Source organism: Callospermophilus lateralis, chromosome 15 (genome assembly GCF_048772815.1).
Source record: "Callospermophilus lateralis isolate mCalLat2 chromosome 15, mCalLat2.hap1, whole genome shotgun sequence".
In the NCBI taxonomy this organism is placed as follows: domain Eukaryota; kingdom Metazoa; phylum Chordata; class Mammalia; order Rodentia; family Sciuridae; genus Callospermophilus; species Callospermophilus lateralis.
This window is the reverse complement of record NC_135319.1, coordinates 23,166,295-23,187,192: the sequence shown is the minus strand read 5'-3', so window position 1 is coordinate 23,187,192 and position 20,898 is coordinate 23,166,295.

Below are 20,898 nucleotides of genomic sequence, written 5' to 3'. Positions count from 1 at the left end.
GGAAAGAGGTAAGAGGGGTAGCCACAAAGAACAAACTGAAATTCTCTACATAATCGCATTTCTATGACATCTGAGGAATTGCCAAACCAGTTAATATTTGGATTGCCATGTATTTCTATTGTTAGCCTATATTTCAGATAAAACTTTTACACTAGTTTTGAACTCCACCTTTCATTGTTGGAAAGAATCCAGAGGAGTGCAAGTTGAGGGACAAAAAGAGAAATGATGAGAAGATAATTGCATACTCAGTGACACCAGAACAATTCCTCCAAGACCTGATATAGTGAGAAGGATGGCATGAATCATAAGGTAAAAAACAGCTTCGGAGTTAAGTGACTAACCACAGAAAATTGCATGTAAGCCAATTAGCCCATGAGTGAGACACCAAATCCACAAATGCACAGCATAAAATTTTTTAAAACACTTACCTGGGAATGATAGATAGTAATTGCAAAAATGAGATTGCATAAAGTCCTAACTCTGTGACCAGACTGGCAATATGCTCACTGTTCCAAGAGTAAAAAAATAAATAAAATAAAATAAAAGGAGTGGGCAATTACATATTCCAGATGAATATGCAATTTACTGACTAGCCCCTAAATAATTTCCTTGCCCAATTTAAGTCCAGAGGTATTTTCAGTACTATAATAGTATAAAAACAAAGCAAAATAAAATACAATTTCTTGCTTTCATTCATTCTTTTCTCTCCTCCACCAATGCTGGGAGGGAATGTGAACACGGCAGAGGTGTGCCCGGTCTGCAGAGGAAGGTGTTCTGTGAACCTGTTCTACATAAGCTTTTCCAGGTAGACTAAGACTTTCATGCAATATAAGAAACTCAATCATTTGACTTTCTTTTATATTTCACCTGAAGCTTTGAGTTTATTTTAAAAATTGCATGAATAATGAAAGGTTTATACTTTAATCAGAAAAAGAACACAACTTACTATCCTGATCAGCATAGCAACTGCTGTCATAGATTATCCCTCCAAAACTCCATCTTTACCAACCCAGCACCATTAAACAATGACATTTCGCCTTAAAAAATGTTTTAAAATATTTAGTCACATTTTCTAAAGCTTTTGTTTTTTAGTTTGGTCAAAGTTTATACTTGTAACAGGCAGTTTTATGTCATGTTAAAAATTGTACCAAAAGGGCATTCCAAAGTATTGGAAAGCTACTAATACTGGTTATATAGCTTTGTATGGTGAATTTAATAAAAAGGGAATTATTTTATTCAAAAGGAAAATGAGTCTGTGAATTTGCCAATATTACAATATACACACAGTATTGTAAGTGGGCTTTATATGTTAATTAAAATCGAACAAAACTTGATTGAATAGTATTTGTCCCTGATAATGAATTTTCTTTAGCTACTCACTCTACACATAACAAAGATGACAAGAAATAGTAAATAAATACACATTATAATTATTTCTAAACTACAGGTAATTTTCAGTTTTAATTCCACTTTTATGTAGACAATTTAGTTCTTTGATTTACAAATAATTCTGCATAAGGCAATTCTTTAGATACTCTTTATACCGAAAAGAAATAACCAGTATGTGTGTTTTTGAAGAAAATTATATATGACAATTTGTTTAGAAAGACAAATCAGGTTTTAGCCCATGAGTGAGATACCAAATCCACAAAAGACAAATCAAATTCATTTTGAAAGATATAAAATATGTGCAACTAAAGTTTGGGGATTTTTAAATTTGAAATCAACATGAGAAGATTTTAAAGGCACATAATTTCTTGAGGAAATAAGTTCAAAATTACTAAGTTTCTATAAATAATTTCTAGTATAAACATGGAAGTTTCTACTTCACATACAAATTATATTGATAAAGTTTATTTATAATAGTCTGAAAGTTGATGCATAAAACATTGGAAAAGTATGCTAAATTTGATATTATTAGAATAAAAATCTAGAGGAAAAAGGGAGACTCTTAAATACCACTTTGTACTTATTTCTTGATTCATGAAATTATTAGTTATTCCATGTGGTAGTGGCTCAATAAATATTTTAACATTTATTTCAAGCTGATCGTTAAACAATCGGAAAAGAACAATATCTACACTGTAATTTTATTTGTGTGAACAAAGGTCAAAACAAAGCTATATTTATTTTTATGCATAAATGAACATGTGATGAAATAATAACCCTAAAAATCCCTGGGTTTCTTTATAATTCTTTATAATTCTCTTACTTAAACCACCCCAAGGGCACTCTAAGCCATAACACAACAGAGTAGAAATTCAAAGACACTGCTGACCAAAGCTCAACACAGAAAGATCTCAGTCCCTGCTTGAAAAGTCAATTCTGCCCACAGGGTCTAGTTAGATGGGTTTAGTCAGAAAGAGTGAGAAGACAAGAGTCTGCAAATATAAAGGAAGAAGACTTTCCATGTGACCTAGAAATGAAGTGGAAGAACTTGGACTGCACTTCTGCTAGTGGCAAAAGTAGACCCTTGCCATCCACTTCGTGGGGTCATTTGTTAAACCCAGACCACATAGTCAGGAAACTGGAAGTCAGAGCGCAAATGACCAAAAATGAATTTTCCAGAATCAGCTAGGAATGGTCTAGAAATTTGAAGCAAGGGACAAATTCATGAGAAAAAATCTAGGAGAAAATATGCCGAAGAGAAAGTCTTAAACTCTGAAGCAGTTAGTAGAGTTGAAGGAGGAGGAAGTCAAGACAAAATTTTGCATCATCTCTGTTTTAATGGTTTTTCAAGAAAGTATTCATTCATTGTTTACATAATGCAAAAAAAATTGATCGTTGATTTTACTTTTAAAGATGGAACAAAATATTTCAAAATGTTTTATGGACAGCTGATGATCTTTAAAAAAAATTTGTTAAAGGATGAATGATTTCTACTGAGATTCTCAATGAATTTTCTGAGTATTTCCAAGAGATTTACAAATTGTGTTGATCATATTTAATTTCATATCAAATCATGACAACTTATTTTTCTTTGATACAATCATTTATTTAATCAGTTATGCTAATAATAGCAAACTTACCAGGCATTATTTGAATTGGTTTGAAAGGAATAAAAAAATATCCAAAATTGAGAGAGAAAAAGGGGCCATAATCAAATAGATTTATGTGTATATATAGCAGCTATCATTTATTGACATTTATTGAGCATATTTTGTATGTAAATCACTAATTTTTAACTCTGCACATGAATTATATTATTCATTCTTCAAAACAACTCTATGAGGTAAATGTTATTATCATTTTACAAATGAAGAAAATGACTCTCAAGAGTAAACAACTTAGCCAATGTCACACAACTGGGAAGTTATGAAAAAAGCTGTTCTTAGAAAGTTTAACTCTAGAGTTATACTCTTAGTCACTCCACTATCTTTCCTTCATATGTATGTAATTAAAATAACTGTGGCCAGATAAGAAACACAGAGGTGAGTAAAATGAATAAATGGTACAGAGGAAAGTCAAATTTGTATCAGACAGTTCCTGGAACTACCACGAGGTGGCAGTGGTGGCTTAGGACACTTTATCGTCTGCAGCAAGAGGCTTAAAGAATTGGCCTCAAAGAGGGATACAGGGTGGAAATTGTGTATATCTCTATTCAAATATATGGGATACTTACAAGTCACATGTAACTCTTAAAGTTACCTTTGTTATTGTGGCTAAGGGCAAGAGTGAAAAATCATGTATTAACATCCTCATTAATGTCTTCTTTATAACCTCAAAATTCATCATTGTAATTAATATCATCATTAGCTTGATAAGGATATAACCCACTGCCAGGTATCACCTATTTATCAGTTTATAAAAAGACTCCATCACTTTTATTCACAGCCATGTAAAAAAGTGATAATGCTACATAAGATAATTTTGGCATTAGACTATAATCAGATGATGTTTAGTTAAGGGATCTAGGATTACTGTGTCCTGTCTGCCTAACCACTCTGACTGGAACTCACAACAGGCAAACACATATGGAACTAAGTCCCATCACCTTCCTTGGGAAATTACTAGCTGTCGATTACGCTAGATCTGGAGCTTGCTGGGAAACAGGACAACCAACAACTATTTGGTCTCAAGCGCTAAATGGATTCTGCCTTCATGTAAGCTCCTATTCTTACTGCCAGTTGGTTCCCATGATAAAAGACATGAGTTTGTACAAAAGTCTAAATGAACTTTTCTTGTGGTGATCAAAGCAAATAAAAAACTTTCTTTATTTGTGTGAAATGGTTTTTAAAAATAGTAGGTAATATTTAGCAAACCCAGGTTCACAAACACTGACAAATTTAGCCACGCAGAGTCAGAATTACATGTCCACCAAAAAATGTTAAAATAATATTTTCAATGGGATCTGTACTCAATAAGCTATAAAAGTCTTGGATTTTGTACAAACAAGAAAATTTCTTTTCAATTAATGGGAGAAAAAATTATTGTTTGGAACTGATGCTATTTAGAGGCAAATCAAATATTCTAAAGAATGAGCCAGTTTTGCCAATGTGGATGTGAATATTAATAGAAAATGATTTTGTTGTTGTTGTTACTTGCTTCAGTTAATGTAAAAGATTTAAGCATGCTTGGGAAAACGTAGGCATGCGAATCTGTGTTTTTAGTGATGAATTTTATGAGCTCTAAGTACTGATCACACATTTCTAGAGAAAATTTAGTTCCCACACAGTATGTACTATAGACTGTAAGTGTAGTAGACACATCAGGTACAATAACCTAACAAGTAACGTCTTATTAACATTCAAATGCATATTATTTGCTTAAGTGATATTATTGATCTATTGGATTAATGCATATAGTAAAATTAACTTCATCTGTTTCTCTCTTTTTGTAGTTACTACAAAATTTAAAATTACATGGCTCACATTATATTCACATTGAGTGACACTAAGCTATGTTCAGAATTTCTTGGGGAGTTACACTGAATTCTGAAGAATTTTGGAATCTTATTTTGATCTAACACTCAGTACAATGTTTAGTTCTAGAGCACAGAATGAAAGAAAATGTAATATATGTTTTCCCTTTTAGGAGAATGATTTCCTGGGTTTTTACACTTATGCTCCTTACACATAATTCCCCTGACAAACACTTGATGTACACTGTCCATTTTAATACCACAGATCTTCCTTGAATTTGTAACTACACGGTTTTATGACCTTCCACATAAAGCCTGAACCCTAGCATTCTCCTTCTCCAGAATTTTTTCTTTAAGTCCTTAAAAAGCTACTATTGCCCTCTTTCTTTTCACCTTCTCCACGACATACACATCTGCTAACACTAATTGGCTTTCTTTCAGGTTTCCTAGAGGAAATCAGGCATTCTAATCAGCAGAGAGATTATCATTTCCTTCATCTACTTCTGCAAACTGTAAGAAGTTATCTACTTAATTAAAGACATGTCATCTCATCTTTGTATAAGCTTATAAAGGGAAAAACAAATCCAGTGGGTTCATGCTTTTCTTTCCTTCAATTTGTGCCTCAGGAAAAAGAATCACAATTCTTATAGAACACATGTCAAAAAGCTAAACTGAACAGACATATTTGTCAGTCAAGAACCAATTTAGAAAATGTTTTTGAAGATTAGTCTGCAGAGAAAGACAAACTTTAATATTAAAATGCATACTCTGTAAGACTAAAGTGTTATGTAACAAACTGAGTTTGAAATTATTGTAATTGATGTGTACATGTGGAAACAATAGAAATCTACCACCTAGAAAATACAGCTGTCCAATCCTAAATCCTCTCAGGCAATTCCTGATTTATTTTATATTAGAATCCTAAGCAAGAGAATATTATAGATCTTTAGTAAGAGAAAATTTATCCTATAATTAATTTCTCTATTATTTTTCCCATAGACCTAGCAGAAATAAAAAAAAAAATTTGCAGTAGTTTTAATGAAAATATTCATATCTATGTTGTGCATTGAGGGAAATCACTCCACTTTCTAATTTTTTTTAAATCAGAAAACTTGTAAGTCTATTAACTAGCACTGAGAAATATATATCTTTGTCTTATATGTAGATTGATGACATAATGACATATCTACCTCTCCAAATATTTCTACTCAATTTTCTCTTCTACATTTAGGGATCATTATAGTGTCTCCCTCAATGGATTAATGTAAGGGCTGAATGAGATAATATGCTTGACACAGAGACATGCAAATGCTGCTATTGTTACCATCATTGTCATTGTCACCATCTGGTCACTTTCCTTTTATTTTTTTTACGATTTTTGTGCACAATACCTTAATTTTATTTACTTATTCTTATGTGGTACTGAGGATGGGACCACAGCGCCTCACATGTGCTAGGCAAGCGCTCTGCAACTGAGCCACAGCTACAGCCCCACCATCTGGTCACTTTCAGCATATTTGTATCACTTTATTTTTCAGTAATATTTATTGGAACATTTTCCTGCACTTTGGTGGAGACACATGGTAAGTACATTTAACCTAGGGAAACTCCGTATTCTATGGAAAAGAGAAATTAAAATTTATTGGTCCCATTAATCTCTCTCACACATATTTTTCATACAACGTACCTTCTACTTCAGGAATAAAAATGCTGTGGGACTAAATAAAAGATATTTTTTAACTCTTCCATTGAGCAAAATGTACTTTACAGAGGACTTAAGTAATTGTCAAAGATAATTTTTATAAAATCAGTTTTTGCCTTAAGCGCTGATTTCCGAACCTAACTTTTGATATTATGTGGGACTACAGGTTGATAAAAATCTGCCTCTGCCTCTTGGCAATTTCTCTTCCGTTTCTGTGAATCTCAGCTCAAAAGACCAGAGTCTGTTCCTGTTCTTGCCTGCCCTGACAAAGAAGTGGAAGGCAGGTGAGGGACATGTGGAGGCCTTTAGCACCTTGTCAAAAAGCATCATTGAAGGTTGAGAGTTTTCAAAGAACATCATTGATAAGATTCTAAGATAGTTTAGTTTCAAGCCACTGAATCAAACTAAAAGTTTTATCATTGAAAGTTTTTCTTAAACTTTTGTTATAATTCAATCCAGAGAATAAATCGCTTATATTGCTTCAGTGGGTACAACAGAGAATGAAATAAATAATCTGAAATTTCAAGTTCCCTTTTTTTTAAAAAAAATCTGCGAAAGACAGATTCTACTAAGTCATGGCTTTCTGGAAAAAATAAAAGAGTATATCAGTTAACTTTTCATTGTTGTGAACATAATGCCTGAAAAAAAATTAGAAGAGGAAAGTTTTATTTCGGCTCATTTGTTTTAGGGATCTAGTTCATGGTCAGCTGATTCCATTGCTCTGGACCTGATTAGAGGCAGAACCTCATGGTGGAAAGATGTGGCAGAGTACAGCTGTTCAGTCCATGGCAGTAAGGAAGCAGAAACAGAGAGGAATCGGGGAGAAGATGAACCCTTCCAGGGCACGGCCCGGTGACTTACTTCCTCCAACTAGGTTCCACCTCCCAAACGTACATCCAGACATCAACGGAATAATCCACTTATAAAATGAGAGCCCTAGGATCTGATCATTGACTAAAAGCCAAACCTGTGAACCCTGCTGTGTTGGGGACCAAGCTTTCAACACATGCACTTTCTCATCCAAACTATAACAAGAAGGGGAAGAATTCTAAATCCAAAAGCTTCCTTTTGTATTAAGATGGAACTTAGAATTTGAGGCATAGAGTTTTGCTATCAGAATCTTTGAAAAAAGATATAATAGAAGGTACTTACTTTCAGATAGAAAAATACAAACAAATTTCTTCAATCTCTGAGGAGAGAAAGTGAGACATATTTTTAAAAAAAAAATGATTTGGGGTTGGATGCAATTGCTGCCTATGGTCTCTTGGTCAGAGTTTAGAGAGAAGGAGAGTCCTACAGCTGAAGGTCTGGTCTGGATTCCAGGTTGAATGAGGAAAAATCTAGGAACATTCCAGATTCTGTTCTGTTTCCTTCTGTGTGTACAAACTGGAGATATCATGCTGGAGCCATACAGGCAGAAGAAACACCAACCTTTGTAACCTTGGGTCATCAAGGCTACATCTAGTGCACATTGTGGATAAGTTCCCACTGTACCAGCAAGACTATGTGAAGGAAGAAGTAGGTGGCTAAAATGAAAAGTAAGAGTAACTATATAAAACTAGACAAAACTACCAAGTGATTGCTTTGCCTTGGTCTGTGGAAACCACTGCAGGTCAAAAGCCCTAAGGAAAGGCCAGGGAGTCTCAGAAAATCAACCCTGCCTAAAAAAATTGAGAATTCAAAGCCTTGCTGCCATAAAGAGCTTGCTGATCTTCATGAGAGTAGTTGCCAGCTCTGCTTTCCCCGAGGGCACAGACCTTGAGTGCCACAATCTAGATATTTGGGAATATGTATTCTGCAAAGGCAGTGTAAATGCCTTGACCTGTCAATTATTCCTCAGACAGAGTTAGTAGGGCTAAAGAAGGACCAACTGGGTCAAAACTCCCTTCTGTGTGTGCTCATGAGATTATATATCCCTAGATACAATACTAACATCATAGAAGAAATTTAAAAAATCCAAACTCATTTATTCTTTACCATTAAGAGAGTTAACCTGAGAGTCAGAAACCACAAGTTATTATTCATCATCAAGTTTTAGTGTCTTGTCTTGGCTTGGGAATATTTTTTTTTTAATCAGACAAATAGATCAAGAGCAAGGCAAAGTCAAATATAGAATGTAACAAATCCATATTTTCCCCCAACTTATTTGGAGTGTATGAATGTTAAATTACTGTAGAAACATCTGTGGGCTGTCCAGTCCTCCTCTTCCCTATACAAGCCCTCTCATGAACACAGTATGGAATATAGACTTTCTATTCTATAGCAAATACACTATACTAATCCCTGATGGTAGAAAAGATCAGACTATGAGCAGAAAATTAGCAAATATGAGTCAAATACAATAAAAGTGTTACTTAGAATGTCTTAGAGTGAGAAATAGAAAGTTTTAACATATAAATCAAGTAAGAGTGAAAAAGAAAATTTTATTCTCTCAGAAAAACAATCATTATTGGATGGTGGTAAATTGGCATGGTTTATTTTGACTACCGTCCTACAAGTATTTAACGAATGAGGCAAGCCCCTTGGCTTGTTTCAATAACACCCACCCTGGTAGTTAGACATCGTCCCCAAACAATATGCCAGCTTGAGAGGATGATTGGTAATACCACACACTGTGATCCTTTATAACCCCAGGGTGTTATTTTGAGATTTATTTTTAGTTATTTGATGACACATTTCTCCCGATCCACAATATTTTGCTCTCTTTCTCCTGCATTCGCATCTGACCAAACCACAAAATGAGCGCTCGATAAATCATTTCATACTCTTGCCACTTAAAAATCTTTTCCGCTTATTTTTCTAAAATCTCCACTGGGTTGCCATTCAGATGTGCCTTTTATTTTGAGCTAAAGAGGCAAATAGTTTTTAATTGCCCTGCAAATATTTATATCCTATACATCCTGTGATTAGGGCAATTACATTTATCAGTTTTCTACCCCCTGCTAAAGTAACCACCACATTGTCACGAGGAAGCCATAAAAACAAAAACAAAAACAAAACAAAACAAAAAAAACAAAACAAAACTGCAGCACACTTATTCAACTCTGAATATAATGGAAGAAGAAATGCCATCATTCACAAATTTGAACTGCAAAATTATTTTCCACCCTCAGAGCAATTGATCTTTTCCCACCACTGATAGGCCACCCCTGTGGCAGGAGTTAACTGTTAGCTCCCAAACACCAGAAAGATGGTTCTATTATGATGTTGTGTCCTATAAATGCTCAAGTTATACCTGTAATTGCCTTGAAATGCACGCCTTGGTGTGCTTGCCTGTATCTAAGAATAGTTTAGAAGATCAGACTTGGAGTTTTAATAGCCCTGATTACTGGTTGTTACTTAATTAATAAAGTGAGTGGAAGAAGAAAAAATAGTTAAATGTTGTGTCTCATTTACCAAAAAAAATTCTTCTGGAACTCTTCACGGAATGATGATGTGATACAATCTGATTCAGATTTTGTGTTTTGGGGTTTTTGTTTCATAAAATATATATAAGCACAGAATTTCTTGCTCAAAAAAAGATCTTGCTAGTTATTTTGAATATAGGATGAAACTATATAAACTCTGTCTCAGAGGTTTCATGGCCTTTGCCTTGGACTCCAATTTTTGGGACAGATTGGATTTCAAATCTGAAAATAGCAACAGCAGTGCCAGGTTGGTTGGGGAGTTTAGTGTGGTTCATTCTGCCAAAGTACATGATGAGCTGTTTTCTAAGGAAGTGGGCCATGTCTGAAACTCACTAAGGAAGAGGCACACTTGTGTTCTGTTTGCATGGAACAACAGTGACATCCAGTGCTAACACTGTTAAAAAGCCCAAAATGATGACATCACACGATTTCTTTGTAAATGAGCAAATATGATGACAAGGGAAACATGGCTTAGACAAGTATCTTCACTAATAGCTGCTAATGACAGGGGCAGATGATGCTCAGGGATAGAGAGAACATCCGTGTAGCACATACTCCCAGAGAGCAGTGTGCAGGCTTATCTCTTATGTCAGTCTCACTTTTGAGAATCACTGGCAGGGCACAGGGACCCACAGCACCCTCTCAGTTAATCTCTGCACCCTTGCTTCTGTTGTGCTTTGGTTAGATAGTAACGGGTCCTTGAACTCTCAACACTCTCTTAGCACCCTCTAAGTTTATCTCTCAGTACCCTGTAAGTTCATCAGGAAAATGGAGATGGTGATGCCATTCTACAATTTCATCCCAAATACCTCAGGCTCAGTATAAATTGTTCTGGAGTCATCATTTCTTCAGGTGGAAGATGAATAATTAGAGTCGTCACTAAAGACATAGAAAAGTCCAACTCAATTAGGATTATTTGATAATGTTATAGGTTGTTTCCAGAGAAGGAGTCATTCCTTGGTGTTCTCTCTATCACTGAGATAGCTACATTGAGTCTGTATAGTTCTTCATATGCTGTGGGCTAGATTGCCCTGTGTTAGGGAATAACAACCTACTGATGATATAATACAAAGCCTTTCTGTATTTGCTTGACTTTAGTAACAATAACCCCCTTCAATACTAGCCCTTAATCAATACAGTATTCATCATATGCCTATTACAGAAGTCCTAGTGCCAGGCCTTGCTAACACACTACCTTTGATCCATATAAGACAGGTTTTGCCTCCATTTTACATATGAGAAAAACAAAGCTTGGAAGGGTTTAATAGCTTGCTTAAATTCACAGACTATTAACTGAGAACTGTAGGATGGAATCTAGACATCTGTCACCACTATGCCTTCTATTGGTAAGTACTCTAGGTCTTGTTTTACATCAGTTAATATATTAACATGTATGTTATAGATGAAATACATGAGTTTGCAGTTAAATTTTCATCTTTTTACCACAATGCATTATCAAGAGGAGCACAGCTTTGGATACACAGGAAGTCCTTCCCTTATATTAGTTTTAAATGGAAAGATGAACTCAATATAGCCTTCTTCTAAAATTCAGATCCCTTTCATTTCCTATCAGATGCCTTAAGAAGACTGGTGGAATGATGTTTTCTAAGAAAGTGAAGTTATGTGGGAACTTTGGATGCTGTATAATTTGGGGTTCTATGGAAGGCAGAGATCAAGTCTTTTGGATCTTTGCTTATAATATCTAATTGAATTATTTAGAGATCAGAAATGCTCAATGAAAGCTGAATTTGAAAATATATTGGATTTTCTTCTCTTAAATTTAGCTAGTAAGGAAAACATTTTAATGCCAGGAAACAGAAAAAAGAACCTTTATTTATACATTATCTCTATTACCATTTTCTCAGATCAATTAGGCTTTGTACTCTGAAGAATAAGCCAAATATTACCTGGCCAGGAATAGAAACACTGAATACTACTCTTCAGACTAAGGCAAGACTCCTGGAAGGATTTGAAGCATGAAGTTGAAGAGAGACACTGAATTTATTTGTGAATATAGTTTCACCATAGCACAAGATGATTGGATGAACTAGAATCCATCCTTTTCTAAGTAGTCTTTTGTGAAGCAAAGCAAATGTCATGCAATTTAGGGCAAGGGAACCATCTTTGCTTCTGCTAAACTATATTTACTCTGAGGTAGGAACATGGATATTTTGTCAACTGAGTCTGTAGAACTTATTACTAAGGCTGGCATGCAACACTTAGTGAAATTTTATAGCATTTAATCAGTGAATGAATAAATTCGTGGATAAGTTTCTTGTAAGGACTTTAACTTAAAAAGCTGGGGCAACCTAGTCAAGGGGCCAGAAAAGGAAAAATCCATCTAACTATTCCCAAACACTGCCCAAATCACTAGCCACCAGCCACACGTGCCTATTTAAATTTGATTAAATATAATTAGAAATTTCATTTCACATTCTCACTAGCTACACACACACACACACACACACACACACACACACACACACACATACACACGGTCTAGTCCAAGCTTGACAGCCTGCATCTTGGGATGGACTTTTTGTGTGTTTTTACTGGTGCATTATAATTCCACACACTAGTGAGATTCATTGTGGCATATATTCATATAACCTGATCAACCAGTACTTTCCCTTTCCCTCTCCTCCTCTCTCCCCTGATTCCCTACTTCTACTCTACTGGTCTCCCTTCTATTTGTTTTTTAAATAGATGCATTTGTAATTTTACATGGAAGTGGGATATATGTGATATATTTGTACACACACAACATAATTGGGTAATTGCACTTCCCAGCACTTTCCCTATCCTCTCCTTCTCCCTTTCTCTCAATTCCATTTTTCTGCTGTACTGATATCCTTTCTATTTTTGTTAGATATCTTTTCTATTTATTTTTTCTCTCTAGCTTCTGCATATGAGAGAAAAAAAATTGACCCTTGATTTTCTGAGTCTGGATTATTTAACTTAGCATTTACCAGGAAAAAAAACAGAATCTCATTCTCTTTTATGGCTGAATAGTACCCCATTGTGTACTTATGCCACATTTTCTTTATGCATTCATCTGTTGAAGGATACCTTGGCTGGTTCCATGACTTGGCTATTGTGAATTATGCTGCTATGAGCATTGGCATGTATTATGTCTTTATTATATGTTCATTTTATTTCTTCTGTATAAATTCTAAGGAGTAAAATAGCTGGGTCATATGTTGGTTTCATTCCCTGGTATTTTGAGGAACTTCCATACTGATTTTAGCCACACTTTAAGTATATGGTAGTCACATGTATCCTGTGGCTACCATAAGGTAAAATGCAAAGATAGCTAATTCCTGTCAATATTCAAAGCTCTACTGGACAAGGTTATTATTTTAGGGTAAAAGTTTAAGGAAGAAAGCCAAGAATGTTTTTAAGATTTTTGTTTGTTTGTTCATTTAGTTTTTATGATTGCATCCATCTCAGCTTATAGGTAAGAATATCTTCAGGACCCTGGAGCTTTAAGTGAGTTCTAGAATTAGTCATATGTGTTTGGTTGGAGAATATAATGAGCTGTATCTCACAACAGCAAAACAACAAAACAAAACCCATTCTGAGGAAATCAGTATGGGCAGAAGGGAACCCCAACACCTTCCATGTTCAGTCCAGGCTCTGGTTATTGGCATTAGAGTTTAGCAATTCTGTTTGTCTTTTGGAGACTCCTAGGATTGGGAACAAATTTTTACATTAAAAAGAATAATAAAATATTTTCTTTTATTACAAAAGTTGATTGGGATAAATTTACAAAATGAAAGGAAAATTACAAAAATTAGTTGCATTCCTAAATGATCATCATTTAAAATAGATTTTGTCTTTTTTCTAAGAAGCTTATTCAATAGTTGTAATGCACCATGAACTGTTTTAAAACTATGTTATTTTCCTTAAACATTCTTCTACAACATCTTGGAATTGAGGATATTTTCTTACATTAAGTGAACATAGTATAAATTACTCAACCATATCTTGTAATTGGACACTTAATTAATTTCCATTTTTGAGGTCATTTTTTTGTTGTAATAAACATCCTTGTATGAAATGTTCACATGTGCCCTTGAAATTATTATGAAGCCTGAGAATTCTGGATCAAATTATCAGCAATTTTTATGGCTTTTTTCACTCATGTTGACAAAATTGACTTCCACATTCATAATTAAACACAAGTCTATTCACTGAATTTTTATTAGAAGCATGCCCTTCTCACAAAAGCATATTTATAGGAGTTGTACTGTTGCTCTTGGAGTTCAACTTGTGGAAAGTGGTGGAGGTTCATTTCAGTGGTTCAAATCCTAACATCTTAGTGAATGAATCATTACGCCCCATGGAACTGTGATGTTGAAACAAATAATACATCCTTAATCAATGGGTATGTAAATTTGTAGAGATTTTATCAAAAATGTTTGGAGAAAAAATAGTTACATTTTGCATCACTATTGTTATTTCTTGTTTCCGAAAATAGTCTATATTAAATTGTGATAAGGGATATAGATGGAGAGGTCAAATTGGAATGTATTCATAATTCAATGTTGATGCATCAGAGCTGGTGAAAGCCAGGACAGTTGGCAAACTTATTATTATCCATAATTGAAAGCCTCTTATTCATCATCATTCCCATGATTGCTTTTTCCCCCATAATTTGTTTATTCAGCATCATTGAGTGTCTGGCAACTTTGTTTGATCTTAAAGTCTTGGGGCAAATGCATACATTATTGTTGCCTCTTATTTTTAAAGCCTTATCAGTTAATTTCCAATTATTTCCCTAGTTTTACTTCATGTTTCATGATTAGGATGACATACTTTTTTTTGTTAAGCCCCCACTAGAATTATATTTGCATTCCTTGATGAATTGTTAACCTACTCTCAACTCCAGTTTAAGTATCTTTCTCAAAGAAAATGCCTGATACAATGATTTAGTATGCCTTTATCCTAATGCTGCAGTCTAGCATTGTTTTTTCTTTGTTCCTTTTTCTAGTACATGTTGAGACTATTCTCTTCTTTGAATCATAAAGTAGGTAAATACAGACATGTGAGGTCTGGTTTCAAATCTATTACTCATGTGTGATTTGGGTACATTATTTAACTTTTCTGATCTCAAATTCCATATCTTTAAAATTAGGATAAAAATAGTACTTGCTTTGAAGATTTACAAGGATTATATAAATTAATATTAATATTAATAATTTCTTAAGTGCTTTCAACAGTGTCTAGCTCTCAGTATTAATAATATTTTTAAATAAATAAGAGGAAATTTAGCTAAGCTTGCCTTTTTACCTATCAATGTCTGCAAAACATTTGTTTGTTTTTTTCTGCATACCCATTCATATTTTACTGCTTTTGATTTTTTGAAACAGACTTTTATAAAAATCTGTAATATCCCCTTCTTTATTTTTGGATCAGACATTTAGAGTTCTCTTTCTAGGACTGCCCATCTTTTAGTCTGAATAATAAAATAAATCATGATGTTAAAGATTGGTAACATTCTTCGAGCATTTATTTATGAACCATAAATGATACTAAAAACTTAACCTAAAATGCCTTTAATCCTCACAAAAGGGGATGGGGTTGTGGCTCAGCAGTAAAACACTTACCTAGAATGTGCGAGGCCTGGGTTTGATCCTCAGCACCACATATAAATAAATAAAATAAAGGTATTTTGTCCAACTACAACTAAAAAATAAAAAAAGAAAAAGAAAAATATCATCACAAAAACCTCTAAATAAGGGTAACTGTTATACCCAGGTCAAATAAATAACCAGAGAGATGAACCCACTTTCCCAAGGTCACAAAAGCAGTACCACCACTTTTATTTTTCACTCTGCTTAGTGCATAGGCAGATCAAACACTTGAAAGTAACCATAAACAGCCAATCCTTTCCAAGAGTGTTGACTTTACATCATTTATGTAACTCTGCCAATGGTTTTATTTGCTGATATTTTTATTTCCATTTTACAGGTGTGTAAATTGAGAAAAATAAGGTCTGGCTCCAAAATTGCACAGCTAGCAAGGAGCAGAGGCAGAATTTAGTACATAGACCTGTCTTTCTTTAAGCCTGTCTGCCAGGTTGCTTCACCAGGTATTGTTCAGGTTAATATCGATTTTTCAAAATGAATATTTCTATTGAAGGTATGTTCATGTATATGTGTATATAAGTCTGGATTCAAGGGAATAATAATAAAAGATGATCTTTTCTGATTGAATGGTTTATCGATGGAATGACAAATCATGCTACAAGGGTTACTCTATTGTGCTTTTTCCATTTATGACTACAAAAGTCTAGGAGACAAAGAGTCCAACTGCAGGAGGCCAATCATTGCTGTTACAGTGAGGGGGTGGTGGTGGTGAAAGCCCATAGATCTAGTTTATTGTTTTCTTAAAGCGTTAGTATTCATCCTTTACTGCCAGGAATGCCTGTGAAGCTCTGTCACTCTAATTTAAAAATGCTTCTGAAGAGGGCTCCACACTGTCTGCTCTGAAATGGAACCTTGCTATTCTTATTTGTAAACTGTCAGCATGAGGCAGGAACTAACCATCAGTAAGATTTGCTTTTACAAAAATATAAAGTGATTGGAAACCTCCAAACATCTATAAGTCTAACATCTTTCATTCCTTCCAGCTCTTTCTTGTGCCCTGTGAAAAGAGCATAGCAATCCCCAGGGGATAATCATTCATTGTTTGGTTGACTTTTAATTCTCAGATGATTTATTCAATTGCTGTGCTTGCAGAATCAGTTCATGACTATAGGTTCTAAAGAACCAAATAGCATTGCAAAATATTTTTCTCCCCCTCTTAGAAGTTTCCATATTTGAAATGAGAGCCTTCTGCCTCCTCCACCCCCCATTTCAATACTCTAGAGAGCCAGAAGATGAAATCAATGTTACAGTAAATAAGGATTGGATACAATGATCTGTCTTGCAAATCCTTTGGTATCTCCATTTAATGTGTGGTCTCCTCAGTATTTACAAATGCTGGATAACTTTCCTGGTCTCTTAGAATGAGAAGTGCTCATTTGGTGACACTACCCACAGAGTAGAGAGAAAACACTAAGCAATGAGTTTTAGAAATGAAAGAAAGAAAAATAAATAAAACTCTCTAGTGAGTTCAATCTTGGTAATTAAAGAGCATCACTGAAGCTTGGATCCACAAGGCCTATCTTGAGTCACTTTAAATGTCTATTAGGCCAGATATGTATTGTCTGTGAAAACTTACATTTCAGGAAGAATAGCCTTTGAATTGACTGTGTGCTTCCATCCCTCCTCCACCAGATGATCTGTTGAAAAATGAATGCCTTTGAAACATTTCTCAGGTACAGAAAGGGAGAAGCAGGGTAATACAGGAAGGTGGGCATCTACCCTTCTTCCTGCACAGAAAGGTCACAGCAACAGCCTTTAGCAAATGTCCAGCTTTAATGTAATTTCAGCCTGCAGGAATCATTGTTTCTGAGAATAAAGTATGCACAACTACTTTTTGTCCATGAAGACTTTACAGATTTCTCTTCATCTTCCATGTCTTTTTCTGACAAGATATTGTACAGATTCTTTTTGCAGATCAACTGTCACACTGGTCTACAACTGCTGGTTTCCCAGTGTGTTTCCCTGTATCAGTTCTTAGAGGGCAGGGATTGGTCTTTTCTCTAATCCCATAGATAGATAAATACCCAGAAAATGTAGGTATTTGTTAAATAAATGAATGAATAAACACATGAACATAAATAAATAGAAACAATATTTAACTGACATTAGTATACAATTATTTGCTTAGATAAGCAATAAAAATCATTTAAAATGGTTTAAGATATGAATTATCTTTGAGAAGTTAGAGTTTCTAAGTTGGGAAAGAAAGTACAGATTGCTGCCAAATTTTTAAATAGGAAACTGAGAAATGTCTTAGAAATCTCTGGAGGCTTTTATGTTAATCATCAGAGAAAATAAACATGGTATTTCATCATTGAAAAAGGTGATAAATACTTGGAGCTTTGCAAAATAATTTAGCTAAATTTAGTTTATGTAGTTTTATCTGATTGGCTTTTATAAATTATGAAGAGTAGCTTTGGGAGTGGGAAGAAGTAAAAAAATGTAGTAATACTTCATTTATATCTTTAGGAAGCTTAAGATTTAGCATGGGTCAGGACATAAAAACCTCTAGAAACATTTAGATAAATGCTAAGTTATAAGATTGATTGATTCTTGGGGGGATCACAAAATCTTCATAGAGGGAAAGCATGGAAGAGTGGCTTAAGAGAAGAACACTATAAACAGATTTCTGGGTTCAAATTTGAATGTTCCCCTTACTAGCTTAGCATCCTTGTGCAAGTTATAAATCTCTTTTTTTCCATTCACATCCTCATCTATTATGTGGGGTTTCGATAATAACAGCAACTACCTTAGAGGATTAGGAGAGTCAACGTGTACCAGGTGTGCCAAATGATGTCTGGAGTATAGTAAGAAAAATTTGCAACTCTTTCTGATCAGAGTAAATAGATATTTGCCTGAGGCATAAAATGGGGAAGGGCAGTGAAGAAGTTTAACATTTGCAAGGTTCAGAAATTAAAAACATGGGATGTTTGAAGCACTGTAGAAGTTCAAGGAAGTTGGAGCACGTGGTTCACATGTCTGGCCTGAGGCTCTGGCTGTAATGGCAGACAGCTGATAGATGGAGTCTTAACCTTTGAGCCCACCCCTGTGAATTCTTCCCATGGAGTAACCCCACACAGGGAACTTGCCAACTTTTGTTATTGTAAAAGCTTCTACTTGCCTTAACCCTCTTTTTAAATTTTAAACGGTAACAGATTTTTAAAAATATTTAACCTACTTCAACTCTTAGTGTACTCATTCAGTTTTAGTTCCTTTTAACTCAAGTTTTATTTACTTCACAGTGATATTCATAAGCTTTTAAATAAGGAGTATACAAAGGATGAAAGATGAGTTGGAGGCAACTTCAACCCAAGGAAGTTAGATGCACTTTGCTCTAGTTCAGAAGGACACTTAAGGCTCTAGTGGCTCCTTTGACCTAAACCGTTGTCCTTCAAAACAAGGAATAGTACCTGTGCAGAGACAAGTAAACTGACATTTTTCCTAAAGAAAATGTCTGATTTCTCAATGGAAACTCAAGCATGTCTTCAGAATAGTTGTGATTTCTTGTTTTCAGGCCTGCCTGTAAGGAAGCCTATTAAATAAAATCCATAGTTTCTAGCACCATCAACCTCCCATTTAGTTGATGGCAGGAATCTGACTATGCTGGGAAGAAGATTCTTCATCTCTTTAATTTTAAAGCAAGGGTTTCCCACCTCTCAAATAGTCTCTTTTCTCTGGTTTGGGGGGAGATGAGTAAACAAATATATAGGACAATTTTCACAAAGCTGTTTTCAATTTAAAAGATACTTGACTCTGAAATTATCTTTCTTTTTTTTTTCTTTAAATCTTAGTCTTGTAATGAGTTGATGGTGACAAATAATATACAAATAAAAAGTGCCCAAATAAGATGATAGCATTACTGTGCTCCCTGATCTTTAAAATTCTTACTTGTAAATTCCAGATTTTTTTTCTAGAGAAAGATAAAATACTCCTAAAGTTTTCGTGAGATTTCTTAAAGGAAGGCTTAATCTAGCCTATTTAAATTGAGTTACTAAAATTATGTTTATATGTTCTTGCTTCCAACTGTCCTGTTTGCAATAACATTCTTAAAATTCATGATACACACTCAACACACATAGCAAAGACACAATCTCTTGTTCTTTTTTAAAAATCTACAAATCCTAGATTTAAATCTCTGCTTCAAATATCTATGAAAGTAAAAATGCCTCCCTCCTTCTTCGCCTGAAAGCCTACATGTCCTAGAATGCTAACTGAAATGCTTCACTTTCATGAAAAGCCATGAATTGTTTCCTCCTCCTTCTTCTAAAACTTTGGGATATTGTTAAATGGTTTAGATATTAGGTGCCCCCAAAAGCTCAGGTGTGAGACAATTCAAATACATTCAAGGTAAAATGATTGATTATAAGAGCTTTAATCCAATTAGTGGATTAATCACCTGGTGGGGATTAACTGAGTGGTAAATGAGGGCAGGTAGGGTAGGGTATGGCTAGAGGAGGTGGGCATTGGGGGTGAGCCTTCGAGGTATATATTTTGTATCTGGCGAGTAGAGCCTCTCTCTCTGCTTCTTGGAGCCACGCTTCCTGCTGCTTTCCTCAGTCACACTTTTCCGCAATCACCCCAGGGAATGGAGCCAGCTGTTTGTGGACTGAAACCTCTGAAATCCTGAGCCCCAAATACACTTTTCCTCCTCTAAAATTGTCCTTGTTGGGTTTTTTAGTCACAGCAGTGAAAAAGCTGACTGAAACAGATGTTGACCATATTACATTTAGTACTCATAGGAGAGATGAGGACAAACATGGCGCTCTTGGGCAGCAGTCGGGAGTTATATTGGTTTTCTAGGATTATATTAACAAAGTATCCAAAATCATGTGGATCAAGACAGCATAAATTATTGTCTCAAAAGTCTTTAGGTCAGAAAAATTAAGCTACTTATAAGGCCATACTCTCTCTAAAAGCACTAGGGAGAAACTATTCTATATTTTTCTCCTACCTTCTAATAGCCTCAGGCATCCCTAGACTTAGAGAAGTAGCATTCCAATGTTAGGCCCCAAAATGACTCCTTCCTACCATCTTTCCTCAATGTGTGTCTCTTTGTGTCCCAATTTCCTCTTTTTTAAAGGGATTTGATTAGGGATCACTCTGATGACTTCATTTTAAGCTTAACTCTATTTACCAAGTAAGGCCACAGTCTGAGGTTCTAGGAACTAGGATTTCAGGTCACAATTCAACTCAATAATAATCCAGAATGATTAGTCCATTAGGATCCTAGGTCTGAGATACAAGAAATAAAGTAGGAATATATCTTAAAGGCACATC